The following is an 11,065-nucleotide window of genomic DNA, read 5'->3' on the forward strand; positions in this document are numbered from 1 at the left end:
TGGCCTCAAATGTTGCACCCACCCTTGTCCAGCAAGGATGACAGGCACATGAGCTCTTCTCCAAGCAGTTTATTCAGGAACCTTGAACAATCTTCTTCTGCCCCCCGGAGAGTCCCTGCCCACCGGCTAAATACTCTATGGGCAGCCTACCCAAGGAGGCTACGTGGCACACGCGGATAGGTACACATACGCGGAAGCATACCCGTTAAATCAGCCTTAGCCAAATAAGGAGTTGTTTGTTTCAGAGAGCACTCGCCATCGGGTTGACGGTAGGCGGAAACCGGTGCCATCTTTACGGGCGCGGCGCAAGCTCTCTACACTCGAACTCAGAAATCCACCTGCCTCTGCCTCCCAAGTGTTGGGATTAAAGGTGTGCGCAACCACTGCCCGGCCAGATCAATTTTTTTTTAAAAAAAGAATTATTTATTTACTTGTTGTGAATACACTGTCATTGTCTTCAGACATGGTTGTCTTCAGATGGTTGTGAGTCACCATATGATTTCTGGGAATTGAACTCAGGATCTCTGGAAGAGCAGTCAGTGCTCTTAACCACTGAGCCATTCTCTCCAGCCCCTGACAGGTCGCTTTTATGGGGTGGGCTGGGGGTTGAATCAAGGGTTATGTAGTTTTGGGGAAGAGGGATAGGAATACTCAGGGTGGGCAAAGATCATTGGCTGAAGGTTACAGTACTGAGATACCTCATTAGCAAGGGGAGGAATTAGAGGAATCTCAGGTGCTTGCTGGTCAGGTTCCTATCAGGGGAAAGAAAGTTGAATCTGTAATCTAACCAAGGCTGCATGACATATCTGTAGGTAGAGGATATAGGGGATTTGAGCTCCCCAAGCAAGGTGAGAGAAGGAGAAGCCCTGCTGACAAAGGGAGTCTGCCATTTTGCACCAAGCTTGGGGCTTCCTGGTAATGTCAGACTTTGACCTTAGCAGCAGGGCAACAGTCGTTGGATAGGATGCAAGGTGTTATTTCAATATTCTTGTACCTGTTGAGACTCATTTTGTGTCTAAGTATGTGGTCAGTTTTGGAAAATGTTCTGTGAAGTGCTGAGAAGTTATAGTTGAGAGGTCCTTGGAAGTATCATGATCAGAAAAACAAGACAAACTGCAAAGAGGCAAGAATGAAAGATGAGTTCACTTTGACTTCATGAAACTGGATCAAATTTCTAAAGAGTTTGATGCCAGGCAGTTTTTTGCCAGCATATATAAACACAACAGAATTTGGAAAAAAGTTTCCAGGCAACAATCATTCCAACTCCGGGTGCTTAGAAAAGTGTTGAGGTGTGACCAAATAGACCTTCCTTTGCAGAGTAATGTGGCCTTGAAGATGGGTTCGATAGCTGAAAGGTCTAGAATGGAGTGTGGCCTCTGACTGAGATAGCATGTGACATCTCCCCTAAGGATGGGTTCGATTGGCTGGAAGATAAAGGTCTAAGTAGGGAGAAGTCAGGATAAACATTCTAGGGGATTTAGGTGAGGTCTGCTTCTACAGATAGCAGAAGGCCCTTAACAATATCCATTTCTAGCTTTCTTGAATGTAGGTATTTTATCATCCCCATAGAGGAGACATCCCGGTATGTTTAACATTCTTTCCCCAGTGCTTATGTGTGAAAACAAGGACCTTGTACACTCTACATTTTGTGTTTGAGTAAAATGTTCTACAAATATCTGTTAGGTCCATTTGGTTTATAATGTCGGTTACCTCCAGCATTTCTCTGTTTAGTTTTTGTCTGGATGACCTGTCTATTGGTGAGAGTTAGGTATTGATGTCTTCCACTCTCAATACGTGATTTGAATTGTAGTAGTGGGTGGGTTTGTTTTTTTTTTTTAATGAACTGGGTGTTGTGTTTGGTGCATACAATTTAAGAATTGCAATGTTCTCTTGGTGGATTTTTTTTCTCTTGTTAGGGTCTAGGAATTGCCTTACAAACCACATAAATACTGATCTCAGTCAGACAGGGATAGTTTACTGAGCATATGCCCTAGGACTGATTGACCAGGGCCATGGTCCAAATTTGGGAACTGAACCATGACCACAAATTAAGATTCTACAGAGTTTTTAAGCCTAAAATCCATAAACATCTGTGCCAAGTTATTCCACCAATCAGGATTTAGGGACAGATTTCCTTAGGAACATGTCTTTGTTATACACTTATCCTGCTCCCATTGGTTGGGGTATTCAACTGTGGCAGGAGACTTGCCTTGTCTAATAGCAAACATCCTTTCACCTGTGTCTGCTTCAGGAAACCATTCCTTCTTGTGTCTACTTTAGCTAGACATCCTGTCACCTGTGTGCCTCAGCACGACATCATTTGACATAACTGATTTTCCAAAGAAGCCAGAGGTTTCCACTTCAGTTTCCCTTCTTTTGATTCTGGGATTACTTATTCTCTGTGTTTTCTTTGTGTAGTTAGCTTTTTTAGGTTGGAGTTTTCCTTCTAGCACTTTCTGTAGGCATATATTGATAGACACTATTGCTTATATTTGGTTTTTATCTTCAAATGTCTTATTTTCTCCATGTACTGTGATTCAAAGTTTTTCTGGGTATAGTAATCTAGGCTATCATCTGTGATTTAGAGTTTATAGAACCCTTCTGACTTTTGGAGTTTCCACTGAAGTCAGATGATATTCTAATAGCTCTGCCTTGTATATGTTACTTGGTGTTTCTCCCTGAAACTTTTAATATTCTTTCTTTGTTCTATACATTTAGTATTTTTATTTATTTATTTTTTTGGGTTTTTCAAGACAGGGTTTCTCTGTGTAGCCCTGGCTGTCCTGGAACTCACTCTGTAGACCAGGCTGGCCTCGAACTCAGAAATCCACCTGCCTCTGCCTCCCAAGTGCTGGGATTAAAGGTGTGCACCACCACTGCCCAGCTTAGTATTTTGATTATTATGTGCCTAGGGGAATTTCTTTTTTTTTTTACAGTGCAAATTTGCATTTTAATCATGACATATGATCTCAAAGATAGAGTTAAAAGATGCATCAACGGCACAACTCTCACACGTACAAAGGGCAGAGATCACATACAGAATATGTTAGACTTTGGCTCGCAGCTTGGAACAGACAATACCAGACCAAATGGTTCTAAAGGGGAGGGGGGTTATTCAGGGCAGAGGGCAAAGGTAGGGAGAGAAATGGGAGAAGGTGGTGGAGAAAGAGGAGAGAGAAGAGAGAAGTGGAGGCCGGCCATGACCACGTGGAGAGAGGAGGAAGGGAAGGGAGGAAGGGTGAGGAGAAGCTAGAGGCAAGAGAGTAAGAGAGGGGGAATTTCTTTTCTTATCCAGTTTATTTGGTGTTCTGTATGCTTCTTGTACCTTAATAGACATTTCCTTCTTTTGGGTAGGGAAATATTTTTCTATGGTTTTATTGAAAAATTTTTGAGGGCCGGAATATTAGCTCAATGGTTAAGAGTGCTGACTGCTCATGCAGAGGACCTAGGTTCATTCCCAGCACCCACATGGTGGCTCACAATTGTCTGTAACTCCAATTTCAGATGCTCTGACTCCCTCTCCTTGAGCACAAGAAATGTCCATGCAGGCAAAAGCACACATGTAGCATCACTTTCCCAGAGCCTCGTTGTGGTTATTCCTGGTTGTCAACTTGACTCTATCTGGAATGAACTACAGTCCAGAATTGGAGGGCATACCTGTGATCCAGATCTTGAGGCTAGAAGACATAATTTTATGACCTGGATCTTGACATGGCAATCTTGAGGTATAGTGGCCATGAAACGATTAGGCCCAGGCAAGATAGTACATGCTTTTAATCCCAGGAGACCGAGGTAAGGAAATCTCTGAGTTCAAGGTCAGCCTGGAACAAAGCAAGTTCCAGACCCTGTCACTGTGGCACACACCTTAATCTGGGCCACACGTTCTGCTGGAGGACTACATGGGGACATTGGAAGAAGGGAGACTCACTCTTCGACTGCCTGCACTTACTTGCCAGCCAGCGCATATGTTGGAACCTACCTCTACATAAGACCAGCTTAAACAACCAGCCTCGTGGGACTGAGCAACTACTAGATTCTTGGACTTCCCACCCACAGCTGCCCATTTTTTTGGGGCTAGTTGGACTACAGACTGTAAGTCATCAAAATAAACTCCCTTAATATATACATTCCCTAAGTTCTGTGACTCTAGAGAACCCTGACTAACACATCCACCGTGAAGGCCTTTTAGCTAGGGCAGTCTCCCAGCCAGCTATCTAGCTTAACCCGACTAATCCTAATGTTACATCCACCATGTGACTAGCTCTACCTTTCTGTTCTGGTCCAACTGCTTACCTCTGTGTCTGCTGGCAAATCTCTTGCACCTGATTTCTTCTCCCAGCAGTTCTCTCCTTCTCTCCGAGAGTTCGGCCCTCCACTTCCTGCCTCACTATTGGCTGTCAGGTCTTTATTACAGCCAATCAGTAGTGAGACAATCTCGGATACATTGTAGATTGCCTTAAGCAGGTAAGGAAGAATGAATATTAACAAAATAGACTCGGTGATGGGCCATAGAAATGGCAATACCAGAATCCTGCAAGTGTTAGGCTCTCTACCAGTTAACTAGCCATTGAATATATAGAGTAACATCTTCACACAATGTACCCCAACACACATACATAAAATAAAGTGAAATAAACCTGAAAAAAAAGAGTAAAAGGTGTGATGTGGTAGCATACTCTTTTAATCCCGACACTTGGGAGACAGAGGCAGGCAGATTGCTGAACTCCAGGCCAGCCTGATCTACAGATCAAATTCTAGAACAGCCAGGGCTACACAGAGAAACACTGTCTCACAAAAATAAATGAATAAAATAAAAAGAAAGAAAAAACTTATTTTCTGTGATCTGGGTTTCTTCTCCTTTCTCTATTCCTCCTATTCTTAGATTTGGTCTTTTCATTGTGTCCAAGATTTCCTTGATGTTTTGTGACTGATTTTCTTTTTTCTTTTTTTGTTTTTTTTGTTTGTTTGTTTTGTTTTTTTTGAGACAGGGTTTCTCTGTATAGCCCTGGCTGTCCTGGAACTCACTCTGTAGACCAGGCTGGACTTAAACTCAGAAATCTGCCTGCCTCTGCCTCCCAAGTGCTGGGATTAAAGGCGTGCGCCACCACCACCTGGCGAGACTGATTTTCTTTGACTGAGGTATCCATTTCTTTTATTGTTGTGTGGTATTCACCAGAAAAGACTGCTAGAACATGGGTTTAAAGCCATAGAGAGTCTTTATTATTGGGCTGGAAACTATGCTGGGTGCTCTTGGTATCTCAGCATAGCCCTGAGCATTTCTCAGTATAAACTTTTTGTTTTGTTCTGTTTTTTTCTTTTGTCCAACAAGGTTTCTCCATGTAGCCCTGGCTGCCCTTGAACTCTCTCGGTAGACCAGGCTGGCCTCAAAGTCCACTTTCCTCTGCCTCCCAAGTGCTGGCATTAAAGGCATGTGCCACCCCTACCCGACTTCAGCATGAACTTTTAGGTACAAACACTATGCTCTGTGTTGACATACTTCAATAACAAGAACTGTTAGCCAGAAGCAGAACTATAAAAGCCAAAAAGCAATGTTAGTTGTAGTAGTAGCCAATTAATCTTGACTCACATTGAGGCCAGCAGTGGTGGCTCACGTTCCTTGCTACCTGCCAGAGTTCTAGGTTCCCAAATGAAGACACACACACACACACAGATTTATGTTTTAATATGCCTTAAACAGCTCAATGGTTGGGCCACTTCCCAACCTCCATGTTTCTGATATACTTTCCAATAATCCCAACTCATCACTTACTAAAACCTATATTCTATCTTGGCTGCCCTGGACCCAGACCTGCAACCCTCCTGGGCCACCATCCCCAGTTCTTACATGTTGGCTGTCTCTCTATCCTGCACTTCTCAGGTGTGGCAGCTACTCCTTTTCCAGCATGGAGGCTCTCCTTCCTCCTCCCTTGGTCCCTTGCTCAGGAATCCTAAAAGTCCCGCCTCTGTTTCCCTGCTCAGGCATTGGCTGCTGGTAACTTTATTTAACAATCAAAACCAACTGGGAGCAGGGACCCTCAGTGTTTTATATGCAGATTCTCATGGAATTTGGGGGTCCCAATTAACATAATACAAGCATTAGACCAAATCCACAACAGTTAGTAGATTCAGAGACTGTCCCAAAGTTATGGACTTTGATGGATTAGGTCTTTCTTTTTATTTTTGGTAGGTGGTACTGTCTACATACTGAGTTTCACAACCTGAATGGCGATTCCATTGTGGAGTCAGTTGTGCTAAATTGGGCCCAGTGATACTATCATGTCTTTAATGCCTAAGATTTTTGATAAGTACTTTCTCTCCCTCATGATGCAGATGACATAGACCAAATTAGACCAGATTAAAAGTAGATAAAGGCAGGTTTATTAGGCGGCAGCTCTTGGTGGCTTACCTGATCTCACAGGTGGAGGTCAGTGACATCACACATCTGGGCTAAAGCAAGGGGGTTTTATAGAGTTTAGGCGAGGAGTGATGATGTGCCAGCTAAGAACTGGGATTGTGGCCATACATGGTCAAAACTGAGCCCCTGGTGGGCACTCTTGGGTGAGTTGCCAGAAATACAGACATGTTAGCCCAAAGTAGTTTTCCAAGCAGACAAGGGCATTTCCTCTGTGTGGGTGTGGTTGGAGGGAAGGAGGACAGATGGGGTTTCCCAGCTTGTGCAGGGGATGAGCAGGGGTTCCAGTCTAATAACTCTCTCTTCCATCTCTTGTATTATGTCAGTGAAGCTTTCCTGTTCAACCCCCTACATTTTCATTTCCTGATTTCCCTGAGTTTGAGTTTTCTTTATTAATTGCACTTCCACTTTCAGGTCTTGAACTGTTTTGTTTGTTTCCTTCCACAGTTTGTTTTGTTTTCACAGGTTTCTTTAAGGAATTTATCCATTTCTTCTTTGAGAATCTCCAGCATACTCATAAAGGCTACTGTAAGGTCTTTTTCTTGTACTTCAGTTATGTTGCCATTTTCTGGGCCCACTGTGGTAGAGCTGGTGGGCTCGAGTGGAGACAGACTGCCCTGGGTGTTACTGTGTTTTTATGATCATGTCTAGGCATTTAGGCTTGAGAAAACTGTAATTCTAGACACTGATATCTGGTCTTGTCTTTGTTGGGTGGTTATTTCATTCCTTGGTTTCTGTTGCTCCCTCTGGTTCTTAAAAGGTTGGGTATCTGTGTTGTTGCTAGTAGGGAATTTTTCTGGGATCCTGCTAGGTGTGGCTCCTGGGGGATTCTGGTAAAATGTATTTCTATGTATTAGGAGCTGACACTTATGAATGGGGATGGGCTAGGAGGTGGGGGTTTAGTGGGTCCACAGGAGGGAGGAAAGCAGGGTGTTCCACCAGGATCTGTTTATTCTTCTGGCAATGGGGACAGATAGTTAGGAAAAGCCACATCAGGTAGTCTGCTACAGAGCTGGGGCTGAGACTGAGAGAATGGAGCTGGAGGCCAGGAGGATGTGATGGACACAACCTAACTGCTTCCCTCTTGTATTGTTTTTAAAATACAGTTCCATGCAGTTCACGTTGGCCTCAAACTTTCTATTTTCCTGAGGGTGACCTTGAACTACTGGATCGTCCTGCCTCTCTACCTCCAAAGTGCTAGACTTAATTCTTCATTGACATAGTTGTGAGTTTTGTTTGTTTTTGGTGGTGGTGGAGGTCTTAGATTTTTTTATATAGGGTTTTACCCTATAGTCCAGGCTGTTTTAGAGCTCACTATATAGCCCAAGATAGCTTCAAACACAGCAGTCCTCCTGCCTCCATCTACCAAGTGCTTAGATTGTAGAAATAAGCCAAAAGACCGTTTTTGCTGTTGTTTGTTAAGTATTTGTTTCTTTTTTCTTTCGTTCTTTCTTTTTTTTTGAGAGTCTTATGTAACTCGGGCTGTCCTCAAACTCCCCATGTAGGTCACAATGCCCTTAGAATCTTGACCCTCCTGCCACTGTCTTCCAAGTCCTAGAATTACAAACCTGAACTACAAAGCATTTGGGTTTGGAAGGGGGATTGTTTTTGAGGCAGGGTCTTGCTATATAACTAAGGCTAGGCCAGAACTTCCAGTTCTTCTGCTTCAGCTTTCCAAGTGGGATCTTACATTCCTACACCACTGTAACTGCTGACATATTTTCTTTAAAAGGAAACTAATGGTTTCGTTTATTTTTTGAAACAGTGACTTACTATGTAGCTCAGAGAGCTGGCCTGGAATACTTGTAATGTAGAGTAGGCTTGTAAAAGTAACCTTTATCTCCTCAGATGAAGGGATGAGATGAGAGCCATACCCAAGCTGTGTCTATATACTGCTTGGGCTGAGCCAGAGCGTTTCTGTCTCTGTTCTAACTATCCCTGGGCCTAGGCTTGGAAGCTTCTAGCCTTTGTACAGACTGACCGATTCAATCTGGATTCTCTTGGCTTCTGACTTAATTGCTCTGCTTGGAAAAACTCTCTCTGAATTCCACAAACTGAACTTCACTGACCACACAAACTGAATGGAACTCCACAAACTCAACTATATTCAACTGAACTGCACCAACAGCACTGAACTCAACTCAATTGAACTCAACTGCAGTCACAGAACTAATTCAACTCTTTGCTCTCTTTGCACTGGTCTTAAGTAGCCTTTCTTTCCTGTGCTGTTCTGGTGAGAGTTGGACATATCCTATCTCTGACTCATTCTGTCAAATCTTTCTCTGATTCATCACTTTTGCCTCTCAATTTTAGATGTCACTTTCAAACATGGCTGCTCCCTTCCACAAACCTCCTCTACACTGTTAGGGATTAAAGGTATATACTAAGGGTATGTCTGTATTCCAGTCAGAGGGACTAAAGGTGTGTCATTCCAGCCAGATCACACAGACCTAGGTGTAGCATGATCTATTTTGTGTGCCCGATCCTTTAAAGGACCCTATGCCCTTTAGTGCCAATTACCTCTTAGAATTCTGGGAACAGGAGAGGTTACAAAAATCCAGCATGGGCTGAGAGCTGGGAGTAGGATTCAGGAATAGGATTCAGGAACAGCAGAGAGAAGGTTCCAGTAGGCAGAAAAATGGGGTCAGAGAGCTAAGTGAGAAGACAGTTGGTGACAGCTGAGACAGGAGAAGCAGAGCTGAGCATAGAAGATATTGCAAGGAGAGACAGAAGAATCCATGAAGAAACCACACACACACACACACACACACACACACACACACAAAGTCGCTGACTATACAAAAAAATAGAATAAAACTTACACCTAGGTCTTTGGATGAGATCCCATGCCAGAGCAGCCAGGTTGCTGGACTAAAATTCCTCTACAAGGCTAGCCTGTAACTAAGAGGAAATCTGCCTGCCTGTCTCCCATTGCTTATGTTAGAGGCACTATCAACTGTATTTAGCTTTTATGGGGTGCTGAAGCTGTAAACAATGTCCTCTGGCTTTCACACCAAATACTTTTTACTCACAATGTCGTCCCTAAGCGGTATCCCGCAAAAGTTGTCAGAGCAGCAGTCAGCCCCAGGCACGATAAAATGCCCTGACAGGAGCTGTCAAAAATAGCAGCTCCTGTCAAAATGGCGGCAGGGAGGGCCACTTCTCAGCCTGCAGTCATCACAGGAGCTGTCCACAGGAATGCATCTCCTCCCAATACCAACCCCCTCCCCGCCCACCCCTTAGCAGGAGCTGTCCACTGTAGCAACACCTTTCTTGCCTCAGTCTACAGCTTTCGTGAAACGTCACTGCGGGAGCTGTCCAGAGTAGCAGCACCTCCCCTCCAGCCTCGCCAGCAGCCCCACAGAGATGACACCTCGGCAAAAGCAGGCTGTGGCCAGGAAGGACTTCCTGCTCTAATTCATAGGCTAGATGCAGGGGAAAAAAGGGAGTGGGAAAAAAGAGCCAGCAATCCCTACTTCTCCAATCTCTGAGCTTCCCACAAAACCCCACCAATCCTTGGACAGGAAAACCCACCAACCCCTGAGCTCTCTAAGGTTATAACTTGAAATCCCACTGATCCTCAATCTGGAAATCTCTGCCTTGAAAAGCTCCACCCCCTAAAAGATCAGTGCTCTATTCAATTCCTCCAGTCTGCTCCCGGCAGCAGAGGGCAGCCATCCCTGGATTTGTCCCTCCACACCCTGGACCTTCCAATAAATCTCTTTCATGAGATTTTCAAGGCAGGAGCATGTCTGCATCCAGGCAGGCATGGTGCAGAAGGAGCTAAGAGTTCAACATCTTTTTTTTAAAGATTTATTTATTTTATGTATATGAGTACACCATTGCCGTCTTCAGATACACCAGAAGAGTACATCAGATCCCATTACAGATGGTTGTGAACCACCAAATTCATTCCCACTTGCTGGGAATTGAACTCAGGACCTCTGAAAAAGCAGTCAGTGCTCTTAACCTCTGAGCCGTCTCTCCAGTCCCAGAGAGTTCAACTTCTTGTTCCGAAGGCAAACAGGAGAAGACTAGCTTCCAGTGGTACACTTCCCTCAACAAAGCCACACTTACAACAACAAAGCCACACCTCCAAATAGTGCCACTCCCTGGGCCAAGCATATTCAAACCACCACAGGCTGTCTGGGTGATCACCTGTGGTGGGCTCCCTGTAACACTGAAAGCCCACCAGTAGGCACACAGGAGGAGGAGATGAGGGTTATCTTGCTAGTTCAGGAGTGGTGGGTACTACGACTAGGTGTTAGTGCTTGAGAAATGAGGAATGCATCCTGGTATAAGTACATTGGTGTGCATTCCAAGAAGACCACAAAGAATCAAGGACTTGCAGGTTCAAACGTCTTTTATATAGAAAACCGGTTCTGGAGGCAGGAGGACCCAGGCTTTGTACTTGTTTGAATTGCTGTGACCCTCCAAAGCGAGATAATGAGAGATTGACCCAGACCCAGGCTGAAACATTTACAGTCCTGGGAGTGGAGAAAGAGATTTTCAGGAAGCCGTGTAAAAATGGGGGTGGAGACACGTAGGTTTCGCACCTCTGCCACTGACTGCGCCAGGCTTCAGAACGCCAACCCAACCCTGGCCCGCGGGGCGGAGATGCTGGGCGGGCTGGGCAGCACTTCGCTGTAACGT

Source organism: Grammomys surdaster, unplaced genomic scaffold, assembly GCF_004785775.1.
Source record: "Grammomys surdaster isolate TR1022 unplaced genomic scaffold, NIH_TR_1.0 142, whole genome shotgun sequence".
Lineage (NCBI taxonomy): Eukaryota > Metazoa > Chordata > Mammalia > Rodentia > Muridae > Grammomys > Grammomys surdaster.